General features: G+C 37.5%; 1 protein-coding gene across 3 annotated transcripts in view; it reads left to right on the forward strand.

The window, feature by feature from the left end:
• SYT1 (synaptotagmin 1) overlaps window positions 1-14,789 on the forward strand; it is a 333,762-nt gene that overhangs the window by 264,196 nt on the left and 54,777 nt on the right. The window lies entirely within an intron of this gene.

Here is a 14,789-nt window from a genome sequence, read left to right on the forward strand (position 1 = left end):
GAACACTTTTCACCTCACCTATAGAAACAGACAAACCAGCAATATTTTTTTTTTTTTTTGCTGAGATGGCTCACATCTGTTATCAGCAGTCCTCAGATTTACTTTGCCTGATAAATTTTTGATAAGCATCTTTTCCAATACCTACTGAATACGACATTTTCCTCTGCTAATTCAGTCAATCTTTTTGATACTCTACGCAACCTATTAAAAATGTTTTCATGAGTTTGACATTTTCTAGAATTGCTGCATTTTGGGTACATAGAATTTGCATTTGATTATAAGTGGTGTGTATTTAGGTTTCTTGGTGATTCTCGAGGGTTTGCATCTCAAGACATCTTATTGTGCATGATGATAATGATAGGGTTTCACTGAAATACCTTACAGTTCTATTGAACTGCTATTCAATAATATCCTTTGATTAGAATTATGAATTTTACAAAAACCTTGGAATGGCATCTTACTCAAATATTTATTACCTTTTTTTTTTCCTCTCATTGTCAACATCCCTTGGATTCATTATTTATAAGGTATAGTGCTACATGTACACAAGACACTTCTTGGAAATATTTCATCATCAGATTGTGCATCCTATGAGCTTGTTCATAGTGATACATCCAACTTTTTGCTTATTGTAGGGCTATTTTTTCCTCATTTTTACATTATTTTTTCTTTTGATTCATAGACAGTACTTGCCCACTCAGAGTGCATAGTATGCTTTAATTCTCTGGTGAGAGGAGAAGTAATCATGAGTCTGAGTTTCTCATCATCTAATTTAGCTAATAAAGTGCTTTGGATTCAAATCTTAGTTTCTGTAATTAAAGGGACAATCTCTGAATGAAATCTTTCCTTCTCACAAGTGATGAAAACCTGAGTATTGATTTAGGCTAAAAGTGGTGAAAACAACATCATATGCAGAACCATGCAGCCTTCTCAGGTTTACAGAAATGGTAGATTTCAGTCTTCCTTTTTGAGTGTTTGTTTTAAAGACTGTATTTTCAGATGGCTTTTTTCAACTGCTTATTGATTTGAAAGCCACTGCTACATTAAGAGTGTTCTGCCTGGCATTATTTCATAGTGGCAGTATTTGCAGGGCTCTCTTTCTGCAGGGGACATCCGTGCCCTGGTATATGGGGCATTTTTCTTCCACTCTTAAATATGAAAATTAAAAAAGAGAAAAAGAAAGTTTTCAGTTCAAGGGCCCTGTTATTTTAAGCATCCAGCATACTAAAAAGCTGAAAATGTGAAATTGGGGTGTATTAATCCTTCCAAATTTTATTAAGCAACAAACTGGTCTTTTATTACACTGCTATCTGTGCTTTCAAAGTGTTTCATGCTTTTCTGTTTCAAAACACATAAAATAAGCCAAACTATGCAAAAAGGCATTGTCACTTTGCCTTTGTAGTATAACATTAGGCTTTTAGAACATAAACAATGATATCCCTATATGCAGCTTACAGATAACATGCTACAGATTAGTGTGGGGTTTCATCTGCCTTATTGCATAGAAAGTTGCTTCTTAAGTGTTCTAGCTAAGATCCACAGTAAGACCTGATGCAGTCACTTGGTTGCTTTCATAGAATTCATACCCTGCTAATACAATATGATTAAAACCTTGCTTGAATTGAGTGTGCGAGCTACATCCAGAAATGCATTCTGAGGTAGAAAATACTATTTATTAAAACAGAAGGAGATAATTAAAATAAATAATTCTGGAAGTATTTGGATATTGGAAGAGTATTGCAACATCTTTGAATAATTTGCTGTAGAGATGAAATCTAGGTTTCTGTCACCTCTCTTAAAATTTCAGGTACTGTTTATGCAGAAGAACCACTGTTATTTTTATACTTTTTCAATGGAACCTTTTTGAAGTTGCCACCAAAGCATGGCCATTTTATTTATAGGAAGCTAGGCAATATGATGATGTGAAAGCATCATGAAAAACTATGCTTAAACCAACTCCTTAAATATTTTTTCATACTACAGGAGGTCTCATGTTTTATTTTTGCATCTCAATGCTCAAGCATGCAAGGTATCCAGTCAATATGGAAAAATATTACAACTTGGGGTATAAATATCACAACTTGGGGTATATGGGGACATTTTAATCTTAATTTTCTATATACTATGTGCAGCTAGTTTGTAACAGCTCATAAGCTCACTGTACACCTAAGAAGTGATTCTACAAAAAACACTCATTAGACAAGTTTATTTAATCCAAACTTAATTCTACTCTATTGTGGAACCTCTACTTCTGTCATATATATGATGAGACAGATTCAAATAATTGCTTAGCCCAATTTGGAAGAGAAATTTCTACCAAGAACCAGGAGAGGTGCATCTGTCAGAAGTTTGGGATCTGTGTTTCACATGAAATGTCATGCATATTCCATATTTGATTCAAGTACCTTACCATCTTTGATGTTCTAGTCCCTGCTCCACAGAAAAGATTCCAAGTAAATTCTTGTGTATTTTAAGTGGTGATAAGTAGGGATGGGTAAGACCATATCTGCATACAGGGATTGTCACCTGACCCAGCAGATGTTGCAGAATTCATGGCAGATACAGCTGCAACCAAGAAGTACCCTGGTTTCAGAATTAGCAAAAACAGCACTGAGTATATGAAGGCTAACATGATTTACCTATATCATAGACACAGCTTTGACTCTTGGTAGTGATCATGAATATGATATGGTGGTCTGGCTTACTAAAATAACAAATTAAAACCTGAGCAACTGTATTTAATCCAAAAATTTATGACAAATGTACTTCTATTGCTAACAAAATATCTTTTACTAACTATTATACATATTATAATTGTGTAATGAATTTGCCCTTGAAAAGCACATCTGCAGGACATTTAAAATATTTGAAGAATGACAGTCTTTATTTCCTTTCTTGCCCTTATGACGCTTAGGCAAGTTTGTCCGTTCTCAGCAATCTAGTGCTAACTATAATTCTAAATATGAAATTAAGTATAAATTGCCAAAGCATCCTTAATGTTTTAATTATGACCCCTAGACAAGATGTATACCAAAGTGAACCAGTGGCAGTTGTCACTAGTCACTTGAAAAGAACTATCTAGGTGGCATCAGTCAAAGTGAATATAAACATCTCAGTTTTAGTTTATGTCAAATTCAGTTGATGCACATCACAGAATTACAACTTAATTACCACTTCAATCATAGGAGGCAAAACAATTTTGCAAGCAGTTACTCTTCTTTTTGTTCATAAAGCTCCACTGTACATTCTGTCCTTTTTTTAAAATGGGCTTAAAATTGAAGACGGAGGGTGAAGGTTTAATGACATAATGTAAGCTCTATCTCTCACAGCCCAGTCACTTGAATGGCATCTCTCTGACACTGCATTCTCTTCTGGGAAAGGTCTTATTAATATATTTATGTCGGTGAAGTACTTTGAAGGTACAAGCCTTTGTGTGAGCATTTGTTATGACTGTGAGAGGGCTTTGGGAATGTGCAATGACTGCTAAATATTGAGGAGGCTGCTACTAATGAGCTGCATCCCTTGAATCCTTTTTCCTTGGCTGCTTTTAGATCTGCTGTCCCTGTGTCTAGTAGTCCTTCAGTCTCATTGGACTGGGTGTGGGAGGGAGGAGTGGTAGATGCTGAAAGGTTATTCACTTTTACCAAGTCTGACATATAATGGTTTGGGCACCGAGTGTTAAAAAGCAGATCACAGGAGTTTGCTCCTCTCTGTCATCTACCAGATGTCATTGCTATTAACTTTATCTGAGTACACACTGCATCCAATATCTGTTATCACTCCAGTACAGAAGGCCAGACAGACCTCTTCTTTGCTCACAGCGGTGTGAATCATACTGAGAGTCATCTTCTGAATACTTCAGCTGATTTCCCTCCAGACATTTTGTTATATTGGCACTTAAATTGAAAGCTGGTTGTAGCAAACATGCCAAGAAATTTTAGGGAATATAAGGAAGAGCAGAAACAATTCTTTCCCTTGAAAGCAGTGGAGATGCAGAGACTTATATCATAAGGAGAAGGATCTTTGTTGACCTGACAGTATCCACCACCAAGAGTTCTGCAGATCTTTCATAACTTCTACAGAGCCATGACATGAGACTCTCTGATCAGGCATCCACCATGGTTAGGTTACGTGATGGATGCATGCTCATCCCACAGTGGGTGATGATGGGTATATTTTATACAAGGCTTCTGAGTGGGAGGTCTGCTGGAAAACACCACACTCCTATGGGATGCACAACCACAGCAGGAGAGATGCATGGTGCTGCCTTGGAAAGGGGTGAGAAGGAGGTGTTCTTCAGGTGGAAAGGGCAGTTCTGTGAACCTTGACTGTGCTGTTCATGAGGATTGTTCTTTCCTGCCTTATCCAAAAGTAAAAAGTGAAGGAAGGAGGTGGAAAAGTGGGCCTGAAACATGTGTATTTAGTACCTTGGTGTACTTCATGGAAGTTAGAGACTGTGACAAAGTTACTGAGCCTCCCAGCTCACTGACTCTGGAACTGAAACTTGCAGAGATATAAGAGGAAAGGACATTTTTACAAAAGTCACTGTCAAATTACAGCAGCAAATCACTGTTATTTTCTGTTATAGTTACATGAGCAATGGACAGATGATCTAATAGGCCTTTCCCATCACTGGTAATAACACTTAGTTCTTTTACAGCTTTTCAGATAGCACAGTGCTTTGCGAAGGAAAGTATCATTATCCCTATGGAGATGCTGTCAGAGTGTCAGACAGATTTTAAAATGTTAGATTTCCTTTATTTAGCTGCATGTTATATTGGAACACTATGTTTTCTTCATGGTGTTTACATCTTCTCAAGTTCACTTCTTCTTATTCCCAAAACTTTAAAATGTTAAATCTAAAGAAGGTTTTAGTTTTCAGGTTTTGTGAAGAGTTTATGCAGTAAATAGAGATTGTTGAATGCCTGTTCAACATTGTAAGTGCAGCATCTGTCCTGCCAAGGAACTGAATTTCCTACTGAGACAGGGAACAAAACAGAGGTTTGGAAGTTTGAGAATAAGCAAGCCTGCTTTAAAATTCTTCAGAAGTTAATCAGTTGTTTTTCATCTTGAAATTGAAGATACTAAAGTGACTTTAAAACAATATGATTCAAGTGGAGGTGTAAGGGTACTGTTTTCAGTTCATTAGAATTATGCATTTCTTTTCTCACCTTTCATACTCAAAGTGCTGGCAATCCCACTATATACCTTTGTTGAGTATTCTCTTTTTAACTCCCTCTCTGGAAGAGATGCCTTGGGAGGTCACTTTCTTGTGTTATAATAAAAATAATGTAATTGGCTTACTTGAAATCAAAAGGAACCTTGTCTCGATTCATCTCAAACTGTCTGGCTTTACAGATATTGAATTCAAATACAGAAGACAGTATAAGAGGAAGAAGCTGAGTGATAGTGTTAAATCCAGGCTCTTCTGGGGCCTTTCTGTTCCTGGACAGTTTTGAGATCAGAAAAACATGTATTGCTTATTTGCCAAAACCATTCTTATTACCATTTTCCTTCCATGTGTGGGAGGGCATCCTGAGGTTAAACTGTTCTGAAATAGTAGATCCTACACTTGGTGCTAAGCATCTAATGACCCATAATACACAAAATAATAATAATGTTTGTTTCAGACAAAGTATATTGCTAAGAACCTTGTAGAAAATCACAAAACCGAAGGAAGGAATAGTGGGAAATTCTCAGCCTTCACATATTAATATTACTGTGTGGGATTTCATTGTTCAAGCAGAAGATATTTTAAAGTTCAAAGACACGGCCACATTCAGTGGCAATTGGAAAGCAGTGTTCTGAAATTGTGTTTTTATAGAGTTTTGAGAAAGCTGCTGAAAGGGATCAAACTCATCTGAAGCTAGAGTATGAGGAGATATTTTGGATGGAAACTGCAGAAGGAATTCTAGAAAATACAGATTTAATTCTGGAATACCCCCAAGTATAAAGCTCTGTAATCTGGGAGAGACTGCAAATGGGTCTGTGGGACCAGCTGATGAGTGTGAAAGGGCCACAAAATGTGCTGTATCTGGAATTGTTCAGCACTGTTCTCCAACTGGACTTTTATGTACTTACTTATTTTTCTGACTACCAGCATCAGTGAATGCATAATCCAGGGGCAGAAATGGCCTCACTGGGATTCCAGGCAGAAGCTTCATGGTGGTCGAGGCCAATACCTTATTTCCCTTTCGCCCCTAGGTTTCCAAACCAACAGTGACAAAAATCATTATCTGATTGCTGTACAAACCAGGATCAGGAGCTAAGAGAAGCTGTAAAACAGCTGTATAAAAATACAGTGTCATTAGAAGGACCTTCAGAACAGAGAGCAGCATTTTTATAGTCACAAAAGAAGAGCAGGTCTCACAAAGATGACAACAGCATTTTCACTAGAAGGTTGAGGAGGGGATGTATGCTGCTCCAATCTCTTTGCTTTGTTGTGCTCACTCCATGTAGAGCTAGAAGATTTTGATTTCCAGAAGCATCAGAGAAAGATGTATTTTTGAAAAGGGGAGACAAAGGTTTAGGAATACTGGACCAAAAAGAAAGGGATTAGCCGTTTTCTTTATTTTTTTTCCCTCTATCACCTTTTAAACACTGATTTAAACTATGTCAGAGATTACCATAGTAACCACTTAACCTCTTTTCAGAGCTTGTTGTGTTTCATTTTAGTTTAACAATGAGCTTAAACTGGTATCTGAAGCACTTTACATTGTACTTGTGGCAGGAATTAGCACAAAATAATTTAATCACAGTTAAAATCTGGAATATATGTTCAGTTCAGAGGTATTAGACTTTTATTTAGTTTATGCTAATGTTTCAAGAGGTAGAGTACATGAATTTAGGAAGTATACCAAGTCTTATTTCTAGGCTAAATGGAAAACAGACATAGATAATTCAGTCCTACAGTTTCCTGTTCTGTTGTATCATATAAGTCAGCCTTCTACCAAAGGCCAAAGAAATCCCTCACAGTGACCGATGTGTTATTACTGTGTTACAGGTAGCACAACAGGGTAAATTTTGTGCACCTGCACTTTTCTCCTCTTCCTTTTCTGTGGCCTTCTGCAGCTTACTTTGTGCTTGTCACCATCATAACTAGAGAAGCATTAGGGGTTGCCTGGCTGGCTTACTCACTAGAGGGATGGAGGGCTACTGTAGTTGTTTTGTCCCTTTTCAGAGTATGATTTTTTTCTGTAGAGGGCTAAAGTATGATCACTGCAACAGAATTACTACTGCTGTGTCATTAAAGCAGAATACAAATCACTTTGAGCTACCATCATTGGTGCACAGATGAAATCTACTTCCGATATCGTTTTGGATCCAGATATGTTCTCTGTGTGCTTCTTGCTGGCCTAAAGCTTGAGTAAAACATGTATCTGAAACTGAATCCAGTGACATGGAGGTCAAGATCTTTTCCTTGTCAATTATGTCTGCAATCACAATTACAGAAATAATGTCAGAGATAGAGGCTTCCGAACCAGCAGTGAGAGAGTTGAAAGTGGTGTTACTGCTGCTTGGTCAGCCACATGTGTTTGCCCACAACAGAATGGAATTGGGAGGTACTGCAGCATCCACTGACACTGATAAAGGCAGCTGCATTTGAGAACCCTTCTCTTTGCCTTTCTCCTCTTGTGGCTGACCTTGAGTTCAAATGTCTTCTTCTTAGCCAAAGAGCTTGCCATAAAATTCTGACTCAAGTCATTCCCTGTACAATTCCCCTTATGTGGGGTTTACAGCTTGCTTTTGATGCCACTGGTAAAGAACATGGCACTGCAGCTTCTCAGTGCTGTGGCTGGCAAGGGACAGACAGCACCTGAGCTTCCCATCACATGCTTCATATTAGGTGCTACTTAAATTATTTCTGGTTGTCTGGAATGCAGTTATTTTACCTCTGTTCTTCAATATCTTTTTCAATAACTGTGAAAATTAACAGGAGGACCTCTTTTAATGAGTGGAGCCTCAGCTTCAGAGCTGGCAGCAGCTCATTTTTGTGGGAGTGCCCTGAGGTCTGCAGCTGACATCTCCTGTCAGTTAATGCCCAGCCCAGATTTAGGAGTGGATTATGCTAAAAGTGGTTTTACTCACTCAGATTTGCACATTAATTATCAGGACAAACATTAATTTTTCTGTGATTTTTTTAGAGCAGACAAGTTTTCTATGACATGTGGGTCATTTATATTAGAAAACATTTTCTTTCTGCAAAAAGCCTCCTATTTCAAAAAAACCTTTGTTTTCTTTAGAAACAGTGCTAGTTCTTTTCAATTGATTTAGACATTTCTCTAAATTAGGTGGTATTTGCCCTAAATCTGTAGGACTCCTAGGCCTTCAAGGAACATTTCAAAGAATGTCTTGTAATTGAACTCAGTCTAGGAAACAGGCAGCATCCTGGAGCTAGTAGTGTTCTCCCAGTGCCAGTTTGGGAGGAAAGTGGCACAAGGAAACCCCCTTACAAGCTTGAAAGTTAGACCTTGCTTGGTTTTGGAACAAGGAGCTAGAAACTGTATGATTTTCAGCCCTCAGCAATGTGTGTTATAGGCAGCTTTGCACCTCCACTGGAAAACTCTTAGAGGGCCTTTAAAACCAGAGTTTGAAGTTTCAGATTTTAAGACAGAAGTAGGTGAAGAAAATAACACATCCTTTTATAGTTTTGGCAATACTCTATCTCTCTTTAAAATGTGTACTTTATTTTTTACTTGAATGTTACTGGATTCTACTCTGTTGCTGAGTCATGTTATGCCCTTCTTCAGTAGATTCAAGCAATTTAATACATGATGCTTGCTCTTCTCTACATTACTTACTCACAGTAATCATGTCCAATCCTCTTTTCAAAAAGCTGCAGAAATTATTCTTATATGTTTTTCAAAATCAGGTTTCCATTTTTCCAATAAGAGTCATGACTTTTTACCTTCTTTGTCGTTTTCAGCATCTAAAAAAAATTTACGTACACAAGAGCTGTGTGCCGGATCCTTTATTTCTTTGGCAGGCAGACCAAGTCACAGCCTCTTCTGATCATGTCTACTATTGATTGTTTTGCACAGCATTGCACTAGCAGTTCATGATCTGTAGCTTATGACCCTGAATCCTCAGCAGGAGGTATTGCATTGTAAGATACCTTTCCTGATTGAGAAGGTACTTACAAAAAGTCTGGAGTTCTCTGTCTTAGACTGTAGAAAATTTGCTTTCGGCTGTATGAAAATGTCCTCTTTGTACCTGGTTGCAGATAATTGATTAAGAACTTTATTTTTGACCGATCTGTTGCATTACTATTTACTGTTATATCACCTGCCTCCTTTGTAAGAAAAAATCTTCCCCACTTATAAAAAACAGCAGCAGACCTTGAATGGAAAAAAGAAAAAAAATGTGCATGCTTCCTTCATCACACAAATTTCCAATCTTACCAAAGAGGGAATTTGGTTTTAGTTGAAAAGACCTTTTTTTTTTCCCATAAAACAATGCTACTACCCATTCATAATATTTTATATCCTTTAAATCAACATTATTACAACTTTTATAAATTCTTCTTTTGTTTCATCTGTGTTTGATTAAAGACAAATGACTGATAGATACCACCTTTATCGTATTTGGCCTTTTTTGAGTAAGCTAAGTAAAACAGAACTTTTTCAGCCTTATTTCCCTTATGGTCTAAGATTTATTAAAAAGGAACATTATTAAGCCAGAGATCTTATGATAAATGCAGTCTTCTGTCCCAGATTTTTAGCTAACTACAATGAACTCTTTACTGAAGAGATTAATACAATTGAGTGTGTGGTTCTGATTACTGTGATGACCTTTGATGAGCTGCCTTGTCTTCCTAAAGAATGTGTTAAGAGACTTTTTCAAAGTGAAATAGTGAGGAGAAGTAGAGTTACAAAAGAGGAGCTTGCCACTATGTATTTATCTAACACTTTAATATCTTTCAGTAGTTTCATAAAAATAAATGTTTGAGTGTTTAGTTTAAGAAGTGGATATAAGCCTGGTAAGGCTAAGTCAGTAGATTTGAAAATGTAGCACTGGTTTGAAGGACCTCATTCTTGAACTGAACACAGATATTTAATATGCTGAACTCAAGAAATGTAATGCAAGGCATTGTGGGAGATATATATTAGCTTCTTCATTTCAAGTGGAACCAAAGACAAAAATACTGAAATTATCTGAGAGAGTATTTTACATATTTCTGACTTCCCACAAACTAGGGAGCACTAGAACAGGAGCTTTTCTGAGCTTTACAGCTTGCCACTTTTCCAGCTGCATATGCTTTACCCTACCTCATGTTTAGGCAATGCTCTGGAAAAATCTTCAGTACAAAAATCAGTAAAAATAGAACAATGTGAGAAAACTTTCTAAATGAAAAACAGTGATACAGAAAGGGACTCTAGTCCTATGTGTGCTTGTAGCATAAAAGCAATGAACGGGAAAAAAAAAATATTATATTGGTTGGGGTGAAATTTTACATAAAAGAAAATCTTCACCTTGATAAATTACAGGTGGAGAACTGTCTTGCTATAAGTCTTGACCTATCAGCTGTCAACTTAGATCAGCTGTCTGTGGTTTTCCCATTAGCAAATCCAGTTCCTTTTCATCTTGCTGTGCCAGTCCTCGGTGTGCAGCCCTTTTAAGGTCCCTGCTGCAGTGCAGTGGGAATCCTTGTTTTTTGGTGTGGCTAAGTTATCTTTGTGTGAAAATAAAGGCACAAACTGGTTTGGTGCAAAACTGTGTTGCATGCTGCCCTGGAAGTTGGAGAGCAAGGTGAGAAAATTTCTGTAAGTGTAAAGGAATGCAGTGTCTTAACAAAGATGGATCCTCAGATTCTTGCCCTGTTCGGAGAAACCCTTGAGGATGAGTGGATCATCTTGTGTTCTCTTTGGCCTGCCCCTAGCTAACCAGCTAGCTTCTTGTTTTAAAACAATGCCAGTATGTGTTGCCTCTTTCCCAATTGCCAACGTAGAAGATTTTGGAGGAGGCTGCTCTGTGGTGTGGGGTTTGTGATGGGGGTCATGGAAGGGAGCAGGAGGTAGTGCTAGGGGATATTGGGGAGGAACATGAAAGCTGAACTGGCTCTGCAGCTAGCAAGAGAGGAGAGAAAGGGCATGAGTCAACTTTTATTTAATGGCTTAGTAGTAGGTCTTATTGTCTTAGTACTTTGTTGAAGTTTCAGGAAAGGGAAGAAGATGGCTGCCTGTGAAGGGTAATCCATGAATTCTACTGAATTTCTCTTTATGGCTTTTGCAGAACAAATACAAATGTAATGCTATATGGCTTCAGTAATGGCAGCACTGATTTTGCCTGGTGCTGATGAATTTCAGCAGTAGTTACCAGCACCACAGATGATTAGTCATTCCATCATACCAATCATTCCCACTTTTACTGGTTTGTTCAAATCAGTCTGTGTCTGTCTTGGAGTAAATAATGTATGGTTGTTTTAGCAAGGACTGTGCTCATGCCAGGTTTTGTGCAGTACTGCATGCAGTCATACATCTTACAAGGAAAAAATTACTAATTACTTTGATTCTTAATTGCAATTCTTTACTATCTACTGATTCTATGTACTTTTGGATGTATTCTGTAATTCCAGTTCATAGTCTAAAGCTTTTAATTCAATCACCTTTGGAAACTAAAGACACACTTGGTAACAGACACTACATTAACTGAACATTAAGATGCTCTTACTACAGGAAATTTCAAATCAAGCAAGGGAACTGTAGTGTGGCTTCCTATTACCCTATCACAGGAGGACAGTGACTTTCTTTAGAGCAATTGCAGTGCATATGTAATATTCTAATAATTAGAGAAAAGCTTTGTGATTTGACTTCTCACAATGTCTGATAAGCCAAGAAAAAAAATCTTTCAAATGTATTACATTTCCGTTCAGTGTTGTACTTAAACTACTCACTAGAAGACTAGCCTTGTAAAATACTGTAGTTAATAAGTTTTCCATGCTGTCAAAAGTAGTAATATTAGTGTGCCATTCAGTTTAATTAATTTTGTTTTGTGCAATGGCCTGCATAGACGTGAGTGACATTTAGAAATATGATCAGGCAGGAGCTGAGGAGAAGCCAAGTGGCAAAACAGAGGGACATGCAGTCATTAAAGCAGAGCAGCCAGCTGCAAGCATTTGTGGGTAGGCAAAGAGTTATGGAAAACCAGGCCACGATGTTCAGCCATATATGATTCTTTTCATTCATTCCTTCTTTGCTCATTTATTTAACAAATTCATTTTCTTCTTGTTTCATTAAAAACTTGGAATGTTTGGCAGCACGGTCTCTTGTCTGGAAATCAAAGAGTGGAGTTTGACTAGTCTTTGATTTCAGCTGCCTTCGACCACAGCACTTCTCATTTTGCAAGAGGCACCCGATTGTGATGCTTTTAAACTGATGACTGTGAAGTGTCATTTTTCTACTAATAATAACAATGTTTTCTCCTTCTGTTTTCTCTGCTTTTTAGAAAGCAGTAATTGAAGTATTCTTTCTAAATAGTTAAAAAATGTAATAAGTGGACTAAAAGGAGGAAACTGACAAAACCTAGTTTGTTAATTTTTTAATAACATTGGTTCATTCAAATTTATTGTCCAAATTGCTTTCAAGTCCAATTTGCCATTATGTTGGGGAATATTACTTAGTTATGGCAGTTAAAAGAAATGCAATCCACTGCTTCTTTATATCTATTGCAGTAAGAGGACAGAGATGTGTCATGAATTTCTGTTTCAAGTAGTGCTGTTCGGAGGGGGCTGGAGGAAAGAAGGAGAAATAAGTAGATTTTTTTCTTTCCAGAGAAAGATCCTGATAGGTCTGTTCATTTTAAGCAAAGGTAAAAAATAGTGCTGGCAAAAAAAAGGTTGTATCACAAAGAGTCAGAGTAGGACTGTGGTAGGGAAATCAGTCAAAAGCAATATGCAATTAAACCCTTTCTTCTGACTCTTTCTCACTTATACTTTTATAGCATGTAGGCACAGACTGTATGCCTACAGATACCACCTTCCAGTACCTTTAATGAATTCACTTCATTTGAAAGAGTATTCTGTCTGCCCTAGAACTCCTCCCTTTTAAAATTGCCTCATGGACCTTTACTTCTATTTCTGTTTTCTCTTTGCCTAATATCAGTCTCCTCCTTTTCATATCTTCTTTAGCCTGTTGTCACTGTCAGTCCCTTTTCTACAGAGTCCAAAGTGAGCCCTATGGATCTTTGCATTGAGAATTCAGTTTCTTCCAAGGTCTCATGCTATAACCTGTTTCACTTTCCTGATTGATTTATGTGTTAGGTGTCTTGTAACTGCACTTATATTATCAGGGGCTTCGTTTTGGGGCCAAGTGTGCACATGTGAAGAGAGTGTAATCTATGAAGACTCTTCTAAAAGAAAAAGTTAGTAAAAGCAAACAGGAGAGACTTTTGATCAGACGTTCTGTACTTCCATTTTGTAAGACAAAACACGACTGATGACAAAGTAAGGAATCGTGCAGTAGGGCACTTGTCTGTTCATATTTTATTGTTTTCAAATAGTTTCTTTAAAATTGCAGTAGGGGCAATCATGAAGATGGTTCTGGCCTCTGTCCAGAGGCTTTTAGCACTTATTGACTTCCAGCTTGGCTTCTGTGTTCATGGGCATGAAATTTTTTCAGACAGCAAAGGAGTTACTCTGCTTTTCAGATTAATGTATAGCTGTTAAAGCCCTTAGGTTTATATTGACTGGATGTATAGATAACATTTTGCAAGTCTGAAACAGGTACTTCTGCAATAAGCCTTTTGTCTGAAAGGGTTGGGAGAGCTCTGCCTCCCCTCTCTGCTTTTGTTATTTCATCCCAAAAGTAGGGCATAGATTTGGGGTACAGTGGTACTTGGTGTGCATACATATTCATGTGATAGTCTCCAACATGCCATAAGGGCTGACATGTTAGCTCCAGCTTTTCTTCCCCTTCCTTATCTTTCCCTGCTGCACCATCTATTTATTCCTAGCCTGCTTCTACAAACTGAGGACTAGGAGTTTCTTGCTCACTTCCCACTCCTTTGCCTAATTGTGGCAGAATCATCTTCATATTGTGGGGTCATCTCAACCCTGATTTGCAAATATAAGAGGAAAAGATTCTTTCTTTCCTGATTATACCTATTGCAGGTTTGAAATGCTCTGCTTTGTTCCTTAACCATGTATTTATCAAAAATGCAGTCTTTGAAACTAGTAATGTCAGACACCTGTGGTAGCAATAAAATTTCATGTTTACTGGTTTGTTGGGCACCCATTTTTTTTTTCTTGATTGCCCTTCCCCAGTGTGATCCCTGTTTGCTCTATGGGTGGAGGGACAATGCTTTCATAATTCTAAATCCCAGCTATGTATACAGGTTGCTAATTCTACCCACTTGCTACTGTGGCTTAATTGAAGTTGGGACCAGTCTATGTCATCAATTTCTACAACCATGTGGTTCTGTCACTGGTATTGTTTTGGCACCTTTTGAGGCTTAGTGTAATCATGCCTTACATGCCAAGAAAAGGAATTTGATGGATTCAAGATCTCCATTTGCAGACAGCATGTGGTGGCTTAAAAATTGTATTAAGTCCATCAGTGTGGGAATTGGGATTAGTGATTCTGTCATTACAGTTTACCTGGGTTTCCTGCATTTGGAAAACACAAATTTAGCTCATAACCCACAGTTATGCTGTCCCTGTTTTCTCCACAGAGTTTTAAAACATTTTGGTAGCTATGAAAACTAAACAGTGAACATTACAAGCTTCCATTGTAAATATTGATTAGGGTAAGATGGTATTATCTGGGGTCTTTGCCCATAAATCACATCATATT

This window comes from Melozone crissalis, unplaced genomic scaffold, assembly GCF_028551555.1.
Source record: "Melozone crissalis strain CALT ecotype California unplaced genomic scaffold, PUWL_Pcris_2 ptg000004l_1, whole genome shotgun sequence".
In the NCBI taxonomy this organism is placed as follows: domain Eukaryota; kingdom Metazoa; phylum Chordata; class Aves; order Passeriformes; family Passerellidae; genus Melozone; species Melozone crissalis.